The sequence below is a fragment of the Budorcas taxicolor genome, chromosome 1 (assembly GCF_023091745.1).
Source record: "Budorcas taxicolor isolate Tak-1 chromosome 1, Takin1.1, whole genome shotgun sequence".
NCBI classification, from domain to species: domain Eukaryota; kingdom Metazoa; phylum Chordata; class Mammalia; order Artiodactyla; family Bovidae; genus Budorcas; species Budorcas taxicolor.
Window position 1 is genome coordinate 21,185,111 of NC_068910.1, and position 14,129 is coordinate 21,199,239.

Sequence of the window (14,129 nt, forward strand, 5' to 3'; positions counted from 1 at the left end):
CTTCCCCTCTCCCCGATTTTGTTAGTGTCCAGAGTCCTCTGACCACCGCTGGTTCTTGTTCTTGGCTTATGTGTGTGGCCCTGGGTAGTTTCTGTACCAAGTAGGTGAAGACTGGGCTTGTGCTGGGCTGCAGTGCATGCCTAGCTGCTGATGGTTAGCATGACTCTACTAGGCAGTAAGGACCAGGGTGGATTCAGGGTGCTCACAGCATCTCACAGATTGGACAGAACTTGAATTGGAAGCAAAGCAGTTGTTGAGACAAAGTACATCCATGCTCCCTGAAGAAAGAAAATAGAGCCCTGGTGATCAGAGCTGATTCAAGTTGAGATCTTCCAGTGAGGCTTTTTGCTGTTGGGTGTGCTCTGTGCTGTGGCCGTGAGTGGTCATCACACCAGGAAGAGTCAAGGACTGCTCAGTAGAACCGCCTTTGATGGGCTGAAGTGAATAGTCCTCCAGCATTTGATGGGTCCCATGGGGCACATCCCAGGTGTCTGATCTGTTGGGGAGCAGCAAGGCTGGGTTCCCAACTGCTTGCCAGCTGTTCCTGGAAGCAGTTTCTACACTTTTCTGCATCTCCCCTTTCCTGTCTCTAAAATGAGGACAGCAGCAGCACCTCCCTGTTGGAGTTGTCATGACAGAAAAAGTTCCCCAATTTTTGTAAAGCACATGGCCCAGTGGCTGTTCCATAAGTGGAGCACACAAAAGTATGGATGATGACTCTGAGACGTGTCTCACATCCCTGTTTCTTAGGACCTCGTCCCATCTACCTCCTAGCAATCATCTTGAAAATAACTCAGAAGGGTGCCTCTAAAGGCTCCAAACACTCTTACAAACCCCCATCATCCATAAAAAAAAAAGCCAGGGAACGAGAACTCACTGATCTTCCAGCTGTCACCCTTGTAAGAATGTGGACTGAAGCCTGGTGGCAAAGAGAGGACTTGCTTTAAAGCATCGTAGAATCTCTTGTTTAAAATGAGCTGAAAAGCCATCTGGTTAGAAGAATGAATCTCTCTCTGCTAGTGGATGTCAGGAGATGGTTACTCTTGTTTGAGGGTAGTGACCAGATGGAAACACAGGGGGCTTCTTGGGCCCAGAAGTGTTGCATGAGTGCTCACTCTGAAACTTCACCAAGGTTACTTACAAGGGCATTTACTCTGGGCAGTGTTCTATATGAATGTCAGTACTTGGTAAAATTTGATGATGCATCTTGTCCTCTCTCTGTTGTCTGATTCCTGTTTAAGTCTTTGTTGTTGCTGTTTTTTGTTTACCAAATACTTACAAAAGAAACTTTCCTCTTTGAAACGATCTTTAAGCAGTACTGAACATATGAAGTAAAAACGGAATCAATTCTGTCATCCCCGTCTCTGCATTTTTAGTTCTCAGAGGTAACCATAGTTGTACTTCTTATAGATTGTTCCAGTGTTTTCTTCTTCCTCACTGTTGGTATTTCTGTGTTTTTTCCCTTTACTTGAACAATCAGATGATTTTGTACATAGTGTTCCGTAACTTCAGTGTTTGACTTAATGGGTATATCCATGGGCATCTTTGCATGTCAGATATAGAATGAGCATCATTCTTTTTAAGAGCTGCATAATATTCCACAGTTTGCTCCCAATTTATTGAGTCCTTTTCTCATGGATTGACAATGAAAGTATCTACATTTTTTAATAGAAGTATAGTTGCTTTACAGGGTTGTGTTTCTGCTATTCAGTGAAGGGAATCGGCTGTATGTACACATGCATCTGCTCCCTTTTGGACCTTCCTCCCTCCCCACCACTCGAGGTCATTGCCGGGCTGAGCTGCCTGTGCTATAGAGCAGCTTCCCAGTGCCTGCTGCACACACGATGGTGACTGTATGTCAGTGCTGACCTCACAGCTCGTCTTCCCTTCCCTTCTCCCCCTGTGTTCAACGCCTGTTCTCTATTCCTGCCCTGCAGACATGCTTATCTGTACCATCTTGCTAAATTCCATCCATATGCATTAATATACAGTATTTGTTTTTCCCTCTCTTACTTTCTTTACCCTGTATGACAGACTGTCAGTCCATCTCTATGAATGACCCAGTTTCATTCTGTTTATATTGAGTAACATTCTAGTTCAGTTCAGTCGCTCATTTGTGTCTCACTCTTTGCAACCCCATGAATTGCAGCACGCCAGGCCTCCCTGTCCATCACTAACTCCTGGAGTTCACCCAAACTCATGTCCATCGAGTCGGTGATGCCATCCAGCCATCTCATCCTCAGTCGTCCCCTTCTCCTCCTGCCCCCAACCCATCCCAGCATCAGAGTCTTTTCCAGCGAGTCAACACTTCGCAGGAGGTGGTCAAAGTACTGGAGTTTCAGCCTCAGCATCAGTCCTTCTAATGAACACCCAGGACTGATCTCCTTTAGGATGGACTGGTTGGATCTCCTTGCAGTCCAAGGGACTCTCAAGAGTCTTCTCCAACACCACAGTTCAAAAGCATCAATTCTTTGGCACTCAGCTTTCTTCACAGTCCAACTCTCACACCCATACATGACCACTGGAAAAACCGTAACCTTGACTAGACGGACCTTAGTTGGCAAAGTAATGTCTCTGCTTTTCAATATGCTATCTAGGTTGGTCATAACTTTCTTTCCAAAAAGTAAGCATCTTTTAATTTCATGGCTGCAACCACCATCTGCAGTGATTTTGGAGCCCAAAAAATAAAGTCTGACACTGTTTCCACTGTTTCCCCATCTATTTCCCATGAAGTGATGGGGCCAGATGCCATGATGTTAGTTTTCTGAATGCTGAGCTTTAAGCCAACTTTTTCACTCTCCTCTTTCACTTTTGCAAGAGGCTTTTTAGTTCCTCTTCACTTTGTGCCATAAGGGTGGTGTCATCTGCATATCTAACATTATTGATATTTCTCCCAGCAGTCTGGATTCCAGCTTGTGCTTCTTCCAGCCCAGTGTTTCTCATGATGTGCTCTGCATATAAGTTAAATAAGCAGGGTGACAATATACAGCCTTGACATATTCCCTTTCCTATTTGAAACCAGTCTGTTGTTCCATATCCAGTCCTAACTGTTGCTTCCTGACCTGCATATAGGTTTCTCAAGAGGCAGGTCAGCTGGTCTGGTATTCCCATCTCTTTCAGAATTTTCCACAGTTTATTGTGATCCACACAGTCAAAGGCTTTGGCATAGTTAATGAAGCAGAGATAGACGGTTTTCTGGAACTCTCTTCCTTTTTCCATGATCCAGCAGATGTTGGCAATTTGATGTCTGGTTCCTCTGCCTTTTCTGAAACCAGCTTGAACATCTGGAAGTTCATGATTCACACATTGCTGAAGCCTGGCTTGGAGAATTTTGAGCATTACTTTACTAGCACGTGCTGCTGCTGCTGCTAAGTCACTTCAGTTGTGTCCGATTCTATGTGACCCCATAGACGGCAGCCCACCAGGCTCCCCCCACCGTCCCTGGGATTCTCCAGGCAAGAACACTGGAGTAGGTTGCCATTTCCTTCTCCAATGCATGAAAGTGAAAAGTGAAAGGGAAGTCACTCAGTCATGTCTGACTCTTCACGACCCCATGGACCGCAGCCTACCAGGCTCCTCTGTCCATGGGATTTTCCAGGCAAGAGTACTGGAGTGAGGTGCCATCGCCTTCTCTGACTAGCGTGTGAGATGAGTGCAATTGTGTGGTAGTTTGAGCATCCTTTGGCATTGCCTTTCTTTGGGATTGGAATGAAAACTGACCTTTTCCAGTCCTATGGCCACTACTGAGTTTTCCAAATTTGGGGGCATATTAAGTGCAGCACTTTCAAGCATCATCTTTTAGGATTTGAAATAGCTCAACTGGAATTCTATCACCTCCACTAGCTTTGTTCATAGTGATGCTTTCTAAGGCCCACTTGACTTCACATTCCAAGATGTCTGGCTCTAGGTGAGTGATCATACCATCATGATTATCTTGGTCATGAAGATCTTTTTCATGTAGATCTTCTGTGTATTCTTGCCACCTCTTCTTAATATCTTCTGCTTCTGTTAGGTCTGTACCATTTCTGTCCTTTATCGAGCCCATCCTTGCATGAAATGTTCCCTTGGTATGTCTGATTTTCTTGAAGAGATCTCTAGTCTTTCCCATTCTGTTGTTTTCCTCTATTTCTTTGCAGTGATTGCTGAGGAAGGCTTTCTTATCTCTCTTTGCTGTTCTTTGGAACTCTGCATTCAGATGCTTATATCTTTCCTTTTCTCCTTTGCTTTTCGCTTCTCTTCTTTTCACAGCTATTTGGCAGCCCTCCCCAGACAGCCATTTTGCTTTTTGCATTTCTTTTCCATAGGGATGGTCTTGATCCCTGTCTCCTGTACAATGTCACGAACCTCAGTCCATAGTTCATCAGGCACTCTATCTATCAGATCTAGTCCCTTAAATCTATTTCTCACTTCCACTGTGTATATATACCCCATATCTTCTTTATCTATTCATTTGTCAATGGGCATCTGGGTTACTTCCATGTCCTTGCTAGTATAAATAGTGCGGCAGTGACCACTGGGGTACATGTGTCTGTGTGAATTATGGTTTTCTCAGGGTATACGCCCAGTAGTGGGATTGCCGGGCCATATGACAGTCCCATTTTTAATTTTTTAAGAAACCTCCATACTGTTCTTCATAGCAGTTGTACCAATTTGTATACCCACCAACAGTGCAAAGGGCTTCCCTTTTCACTACATCCTCTCCAGCATTCACTGCTTGTAGATTTTTTTGCTGATACTCATTCTTACTGGTGTGAAGTGAAACCTCATTGTAGTTTTGGTTTGCATTTCTCTAATAATGAATGGTGTTGAACATCTTTTCATGTTTTTGTTGGCCATCTTTATGTCATCTTTGGAGAAATGTCTTATGTCTTATTTGCCACCCATTTTTTTGATTGCCTTGTTTGTTTTTTTTGATGTTGAGCTGCATGAGCTGTTTGTATATTTTGGAGATACATATTTTTGTCCATCTCTGTCAATTGCTTTGTTTGCAGATTTCTTTTTCCGTTCTGAGGGTTGTCTTTTCTTCTTGTTTATGGTTTCCTTTGCTGTGCAGAAGCTTTTCAATTTAATTGGGTCCCATTTGATTATTTTTGTTTTTATTTTCAGTACTGTAGGAGATGGGTCAAAAAAGATCTTCCTGTGTGTTACGTCAAAGGATGTTTTTCTTATGTTCCCCTCTAAGAGTTTTATAGTGTCCTATCCTAGCTTTAGGTCTTTGATCCAGTTTGAGTTTATTTTTGTGTATGGTATTAGGTAGTATTCTAATTTTTTTCTTTTACATGTAGCTGTCCAGTTTTCCCAGCACCAAGTATTTTGCTGTTATCAATCAGGCTTCTTGAACTCCATGAATCTCCCTTGTAACATACACAGCGCTACTTGAATCCCAACTAAGACAGCCAATTTTTAGCTCCTTTTGATTTTAAAGTACCTTCTTCATTAAGATTTTGGGGTGGAGTTCTGTGGGGAAGAGTCTCTTCGGTGGCTGAATCTCAGATGTGGAGATAATGAATAAAACTTCCTGGATAGACTGCTGGGTGTGTTCACTGTTACATTATGTATTATAAATTCAAGACAAGTGACACAAGCATTGAGGCCTGGTTACACTTAATGTATACTCGCTCTGGATGTGTTCTGGTGTTAGCTCATCAGAGTGGGGCCTGAATGGAGCCAATCAGTAACATGATTATTGACTGACACTATCTCCTGTAGACTCGTGGCTTCTTCAAGACATAGCTTTGATATTTTGTTGTTTTTGTCCCATCCTTTAAACTCTGTCTTTATTCCGAATTATAAGCAGTTCCCTGCAGAGATGTAGCTATCAGCATCTCAAGATGTTCTCATTAATGGGGTTATTAACCCTCTTGCAAACCAGCAAGACATTCCCTGGCTTGGACTCAAAACCTGGAAAACATTGCCTGGCTTTCTCTTAATACTGAGATAACTAGTTGACTGCCTGAAAGTGCTAATTTCTTTTTTCCTTTACAGTGCAGTACCTGATAAAATGTCCGGATAGAGGAACCGGTTGTTATTTGCTAAAACAAGTTTCTTAGAATATTAATGTTAGCATCTAGTTGGCAATATATAGGTGTTCACAGTAATAGTCTTCGACTTTGCTCTTATGTTTGAAACTTCTTCATAAAAATATGTTGGGAGGGGGAAGGAGTATGGAACAGAATGGGAAATGAGAAACTCTAATCAATAGAGGTCTTGGCACTAAAATCATACAGTCATTGAACTTAGTAGTAGCGAGCTGAACAGAGACATGTATTTTTTAAAAGGATTTTCATGTAATAATTATCATAACCATAGTAATAATGAGGAAGAAGATATTAGTATCATCCATAGGTTTTGTGATATTTAGTCCTAACATCAAACCTGTACACTTACCGTCAGTCATCAGATCTCTTTTTAAGTCATCATTGTTGAAATTAACCTAATATCGTATCAGTTGTTCATATTTAGAAACTGGGATCTAGAGAATATTAAGCGATTTGCCTCCGATTTTAACACAAGATGAGGCAGAGCTTGAACTGGAACTTAGATGTTCTAATCATATGTGTGTTACTCCATCATGTGTTTGCTCTGATTATAAGATTTTGAAATTCAAAGTCATACTCTGGGGAATTCGTGGAAAGGAGGATCATTCAGGAAGAATATAATGAACGATGATCAAAGCACTATTGGTGGCAGAGCTCTGTCCTCATTACCACCCAGGCCTTCAACCATTTCCTAAAAGCTTCTCCCTAAATCACTGCTCTCAGGTTGTACTCAGTCCATCAGCAGAGCCAGTGCTTTGCCCAGCTTTGGGCAGCCTTGCTTTCCTCCTTAATTTGCTGGTGTTTTCCTGACCAAATACACAGTCTGTTAGCATTAGTACTTTGTGTATACTAGGTGTGCACACTGTAATTTTATGGCCAGGTAGGTGGGAAACTATTAGTCTAAGTAAATATACTTTTCAACAGAGCAGCTGTGTTAAGTGAATTGAATAGTCTTTGTAGGTCAGAAACAGTAGCTCTGTCTTTTTTTTTTTTTTTCCCCTTCCTCCTTTGGAGTGTTACTGAACTTAAATCGTCGTGTTTCACTGCAGGCAGAAATAAATGAAGATTGGATAGTGTCAGAGTGAAGTCAGGAATAGAGCAGGATCATAGCCTGTGTGACGCTGTGCTCTCTGTCGCTAGGAGCTGATGGATTCATTCCTTTGGAGCACTTTGCTGATAATGCACATTTTCTGAGTTTGGTCCCCCAAATGAATCCATTAGCTTCACCTTCCCCCTCTGCAGTAGTGATGGGGATTTTGATTTTGTTCTTTTATTTTTTGATTTTTCCCTTTCCTTTCCCTCCTTTTAAGGAACCCCTCCTCCCCCCCACAACACAGAGAAACTATTATATAGAAACAGCAAGTATTTTAAACCATTGGAATAGAGCAAACTACCTTCCTTGGCCCCAAACCAATCCAAGTCCCCTCTCTAGAGAAAACCACTGTTATTAGTTGGTGTTACTTTCCAGAGCCTTTTCTTTCCTTCCTTTTGTATATCTGTACAGATGCTTTTTCTTATTGTTCAGTTGCTGAGTTGTGTCAGACTCTTTGTGACCCCGTGGACTACAGCACGCCAGGATTCCCTCACCTTCACCATCTCCCAGAGCTTGCTCAAACTCATGTCCATTGAGTCAGTGATGCCATCCAACCATCTCATCTTCTGTTGTCCCCTTCTCCTCCTGCCTTCAATCTTTCCCTGCATCAGGGTCTTTTCCTGTGAGTCAGCTCCTTGCATCAGGTATCCAAAGTATTGGAGCTTCAGCATCAGTCCTTCCAGTGAATATTCAGGGTTGATTGCCTTTAGGATTCACTGATGCAGATAGATACACAACAAATATTTTGTTGTGGGGCTTTTTAAAAATCAAATGTGTATATACCCTGCATCTTGACTTTCTTCATTACTAATACATCTTCAAGAAGTTTAAATGTCAGTGCCTACTTGTGAATTTCTTTTCTCCACCCCATTGTTTATCTTATCAGTTCTTCTATTTATAATGCATGTGAATTTTTTTCCCCAATGTATATGGGACAGATATATCTACTTGTCTGTCTGTCTTTGTATTTGCTACACTTCTGGCAAATCTTAAATTTTCTTAGTCAAGAGCCTCCTCAAATCATAAAAAAGGAAAATCATTAGAAAAAAATGAATTAAGATTCTCATTTTTACTGATTATCAGGAAAATTAAAAAATGAAAACAGGAATGTTCACCCAATGTGTAAAAAATAAGGATCCGCCAATCCATTGTTACCAGTGGTTTAGTGAGATGGAATTCTTTTCCATTACTGCTAGAATATAGAAGGTGTGTACCCTTTTCAGGGGAAAATTTGAACCACTTCTAGGGATCTGTCTTATAGAAAAGATTTAGTGCTCATAGAAGCATATTTACATATTTTTTATCAGTGATTTTTACCCTTTCTGGCTTGTAGGACCTGTGAAGATTTTGATGAAAGCCATTGACCACGTGGCAATCAGGACTGAAAATGTGGTAATAGGTATAACCATAAGAGTTTATCTGATGAAAAGAGGTAGACAGTGTCCGGTGCACACACATACAACCGTTGGCAGTATTCCGAGGGATGTGCAGAACCCCAGTTTATAGCTTCATAAATTGGTGCCCCCCGCCACCAGTTATCTACCCAAAGCTGTTGCCTATAAGGGAGACTTAAAAATCAGAAAGAGTTTAAATAGAGCAAGGCAGTGTATGTCCTCCTGTGTAAGAAATAACCGCCTTACATTTATTCATTCCACAGTCATTTAATGAGTAACTACTGCGTGCCTGGTCCTGGGGCCAGTACTGCCCAGTGGGAGAGGTCCCAACGCATCGGACCTGGGAGAGTCCATTATAAGGACACCTCATGTCCTATGCTCAGGCGCTCAGTCATGTCTGACTCTTTGTGACCCTGTGGACTGTAGCCTACCAGGCTCCTCTTGTCCATGGGACTCTCCAGGCAAGAATACTGGAGTGGTTTACCATCCCCTCTTCCAGGGGATCTTCCCAACCCAGCAATCAAACTCGATCAAACTCAGGACTCTTAAGTCTCCTGCGTTGGCAGATGGATGCTTTACCACTAGCGCCACCCTTCACTAAAATTAAACAGAAAATCTGAGTCGCAGAGAGCTGTTTTAAGGAGCAGACGTTCTAGTTTGATTGACCCAGCTAATCTAAAAAAATGCCTCCTATGGAGATTACCCTTAGAACATAAGAGGGTGAGGTTTTGATTTATAGAAGTCTAAAAAGCTTTGGAAAGCATTCATATTGTCTCGCATGTCCTTCCTCAGACATGTTTTGCATAAACCTGTTTCTTAGGGAGAGCTTAATTTGGCAACATTTAGCTGCAAAGGGCAAAATGCAGTTTTCTGGGTAAAAGTGCACAGCTTCTCTTTATGTAGAAGCTTTCTGGCAGACTTTTCGCTGGGAGAAAGGGAGGAAAACAACTAACTCTATACCTGTGTTAGTTTTATTTAGCTTGATTGCAGATTCATGGCGTCATCATTTCCCCAGAACCTATTGGGGGGTAGAAAGTACAATATCAGAAATGAGGACAGAACCGTAATGGGAATTCTGGGTGAGTCAGTAACAAATAAACTGTATTTCAGGTTTCTTGTATTTCAAAATGGGAGACGTATTGCTGATTCCTCGTTGGTTTTGAATGATTTATAACCTTTTATTTGTGGTTGAGTGTTGCAGTCTATGTTGTCATGGAAATTCTATTGAATTTATAGGTCCATTTATCCAAAATGATTTTCCAGACTTCATTTCATGGTGAATCATGTGGCTGTTATTCCCAAGTACAAAGCAATTTCTAAAAAGTTTCACATTACAAAGAGCACAAACACTGAGGTGGTTATTTTCCTGTTTTTGAAATACAAATGAGTTCCAGATGCACCTAGGGCTCCCCACCCCCTCCACTGTGTCCAGGGCGTTAAGCTCCACTGCATTTCAGAACCAGGCTTAGGTACAAAATAGCAAGCAAGGATAGGTTGTTTTAATAGAAAAGAAGGTTATTACAGTCACTGCAGTAGGTGAAAGAGGTCTTAAGTTACTGGTTTATGGGTAAGGGCAAGACCCTGGAAGCTTTGAGCCCCATTACATCAGACTTGTTCCTCGTCCCTGTAAGTTCAGTAGTAGGAAAGACAAAGAAAATCAACGAGCTTTCCCATAGTCGTTGACTAGACTTCCTGTGGCAGAGGGTGTAGACATGATTTGTGCACATCAGCACCATTGACATTTTAGGCTAGATAATTAGTTGCTTTGGCGAGGGGTATCCTATGCATTGTAGGGTGTTTAGAAACTTCGCTGGCCTCTACCCAGTATATGCCGGCAGGAGCATCTGACCCCAAGTGACACCAACCACAGATGTCTTCAGACATTGACAGATGTCCCCGGGGGTCCAGAAATCAGCCTGTTTGAGAATACTACCCTAGAGGCTTTGTACCAAGATCCTAGCAATAGCTAATAGGTCGTGTTCATGGCTTATGGGAATTCTGTCAGGATGATCTACCAAGAGGATTTTTAAAGTTTGGGCTCTGGGTTTGAATCCTGGCTTTATTTCTTCACAGAGAAGACATAATATCTCAGCCTGAATTTCCTTTTGTTAAAAATGGGGAGAATAATACTACTTTCCCTGGTGGCTCAGCTGGTAAAGAATCCACCTGCAGTGTTGGAGACATGGGTTCTATCCCAGGGTTGGAAAGATCCCCTGGAGAAAGGAATGGCTACCCACTCCAGTATTCTGGCCTGGAGAATTCCATGGACTGTATGTGTAGTCCATGGAGTCGCAAAGAGTCAGATACAACTGAGCAACTTTCACTCACTCACTCACCCTCCATATATGCCAAAGATTGAAGGGATGAATTCATGTCAAGTATTGTAAAGAGTTGGATACGATACGTTTAAGTAGCCCTCTGCTGCTGCCTCTTGGCTTCATTCTGCAGCGTCTCCCTCAAGGGGAAGGGTGGAAAGAAGCAGAGCTGGGCCCCTGTCACTGTTATTTGGTCCTAGGCAGGTGTGATTCTGCACACACTTCCGGTCATCCACCCTAATTTGCTCTTTGAAGCAAATCAGTTCTCTGCGGCCATACCCTCCTGTTGAAATCAGCCTCTGTTGCATGGAAAGGGTACAGAACAGGGAAACAATGTCACCCTGCTCCTTTATTATAGGAGGAGACTATATTTTGTTTATCCCAGTTGGAAAATTACAGCTATTTCACTAATTTTATTTCTTTTTCTTTCTTTAAAGTGGACCACTTTTTTGAAATCTTCATTGAATTCATTACAGTATTACTTCTGTTTTATGTTTTTGTTTTTTTGGCCGCAAGGTTTGTGGGATCTTAGCTTCTGAACCAGGGATCAATCCTGCACCCCCTGCATTGGAAGGTGAAGTCTTAACCACTGGAACCCCCAGGGAGGTCCCTAATTTTATTTCTTTATTATTGAAATATTTATATACAGAGAGAAATTCACAGATGATCAGTGTGCGGCTGAATGAATTTTCACGCTCTTGGAACCAGGCCCCAGATCAAGAAAAAGCACTTTCTCACCGGCTTCTCCCCAGGACCCCTCTTCCAGTTACCACCCACCGGGTGTTGGCTTGTAACTGCAAGAGTTTTTCCTGATTTTGTACTTCATTGTAGCAGGATCACAGAGTATATCCTTTCTGTTAAAAGGAAAAAAAAATCGGGTTTATTTGTCTCAGCGTGGTTTGCATTGGTGAGGTGCGTTCATACTCTTACGTGCCATTGTTGTGTGTTCTATTAGGTAGTCCATTATTGGCTGGCATCTGGGTAATGCCCAATTTGGGGTTATTGAAAACAACCTGTGCACTAACATATTTGGGTTTTTTCCTTTCCTTTTTCCCCCCATTAACTAATTTTTAAAGACAAATGATTCATTAGGGGGCCTATTATATGTCAGCTATTGTAGGAAGCACTTTACTTACTTTATTTAATCCTCAATGTAGCCCAATGACTTGTTTCTGATGCTCAGTTTACTGCTAAGCTGCTAAGATTCAGAGAGGGTGACTAACTTCTTCTGGGTCACACAGCTAGAAAATGGGAGAGCTTCAACTTTCTGGAGTCCATGATAAGATTGGGACCAACTGTAGCCAGATGCTTAACCTACCTCATTTGTGTCCAAACTTAACGCTGACCTTTTAAGAAATAGCTCATGTATCACACATAGTCAATCCTTCGCTGATGGAAGCAAGAAGCTGAGTTTTTCCCCTACCAGGAAACAGCTGAAAAAGTTAAATGTGTATTTGACTAATCAGATGCAGAAATTAAAAAAAAAACAACAACAACTAATAAAGACACAACGGCATAAACAAGTTAAACACAAGAGACTTGAAAGGGATTCCTGGATACCCAGTTGCATAGGAGTCATGCCACTACGGTACACGTGGGGTTCTTCTCCAAAAATTTGGATTCATGCTGTTCATAGTTGAAGATAATTCCATATAACAGGACAGGGGGAAAAAGGGAAATAATTAAGGATAGGTGCACTCCATGGTTAATGATATTTTATAAAGCAAATGCTTCAGAATGTTTATTTAAATGCTGCCTTGCCTGTAAAGATGTTGAATGCCATCTATTCTTTGGGTCAGGTTTCTTCTAAAAATATTCTTCGAATGAAGGCTGTGTGAAGGTTTCTCTGCTACAGGTTTCTCTGCTACACCTTGTGGCATGACTCATTGGGATTGTTGGCTGGTCAGTGGAAACAATTTATTTTCACCTTAATTTGCATCTCTTTCCTGGTCTAAAGAAAAGTAATAAAGATACATAGTAATAAAAACTGAGGGCTATGGAGTTTCTTCTTACTTTTTCCAAGCATGCGAGTAGTTTTTCTTTATGACAACCATCCCATGAGGGAAGTATTACCTCTGTTTGACAGAAGGGGACACTGAGCCTGAGAGACCTCAGGCGTCTTCTGTATACAAATCAGGACTGATTCTGTGGCTCATTTCGTCTGGTCTTCATTTTATATCACCCAGTTGTGTTGTCTGTCAGTTTCACGGATGTTTTTCTGTAAGTTGCAAGAGTGTGAACTGGGTTGTTAACAGGGCCTACATTCTCCAGGGGAGAACCTTGTTAGACGAATGAAGAGGATAAAGCTCAGAGCTCAAAGAAACTCAGAAAGGAATGAAGTTACAGAACAGTTTTATAAGATGAAGCACAGAGACATATAGATATATCCGGATACATTTTACTTAAGATTAGTAGTAACATTTAGGGTTGCATTAGTGAGAGTTCGCCAGAGAAGTGAGACCAATATGAGAGAGACAGGCTGAGCTTTTAAAGAAGTGCTTGTGCCTCAGTTGTGGAGTTGGGCAAGTATGAAATATGCAGAGCAGGCTGGAAATTTCAGCCTTGATGAAGAGTTGTGTTGAAGAGTTGATGTTGCAGGCTGAAGACTGAAGGCTGGAAACTCAGGCAGAATTTCTCTGTGGCATTCTGGAGGCAGAATTCCTACCTCTTCCTCCAGGTTTCAAATGATTGGATGTGGCTCCCACAGTATGGAGAGTCTGGTGATATAAACAGTAATCACATTTAAAACAATACCTTCAGCCCTGGAATTTCTTTGGAAGGAATGATGCTAAAGCTGAAACTCCAGTCCTTTGGCCACCTCATGCGAAGAGTTGATTCATTGGAAAAGACTCTGATGCTGGGAGGGATTGGGGGCAGGACGAGAAGGGGACAACAGAGGATGAGATGGCTGGATGGCATCACTGACTCGATGGACGTGAGTCTGAGTGAACTCTGGGAGATGGTGATGGACAGGGAGGCCTGGCGTGCTGCGATTCATGGGGTCGCAAAGAGTCGGACATGACTGAGTGACTGAACTGAACTGAGCTTCACAGCAACACGTGGAATACTGTTGGACCAAACAAGTGGGCAGCATAGCCAGGGAAAGTCGACACATTAAAATTAACCCTCGCAGGGGATAAAAATAAAATCATGATGCTTTAAAAAAAGTAACTGGGAGTAAAGACTGTTGATTGATACAAAAGAAAATACCTATATCATAGTTCTGAACTCAGAGTATTCCTTATAAAGTATACATAGTGGGTATTTATAATTTTTCTCCACACTTTAG

The 14,129-nt window shown here is 41.9% G+C and overlaps 1 protein-coding gene across 2 annotated transcripts in view; it reads left to right on the top strand.

Moving 5' to 3' along the window:
* PTPRG (protein tyrosine phosphatase receptor type G) overlaps positions 1 to 14,129 on the top strand; it is a 768,800-nt gene that overhangs the window by 517,006 nt on the left and 237,665 nt on the right. The gene's annotated exons all lie outside the window — the stretch shown is intronic.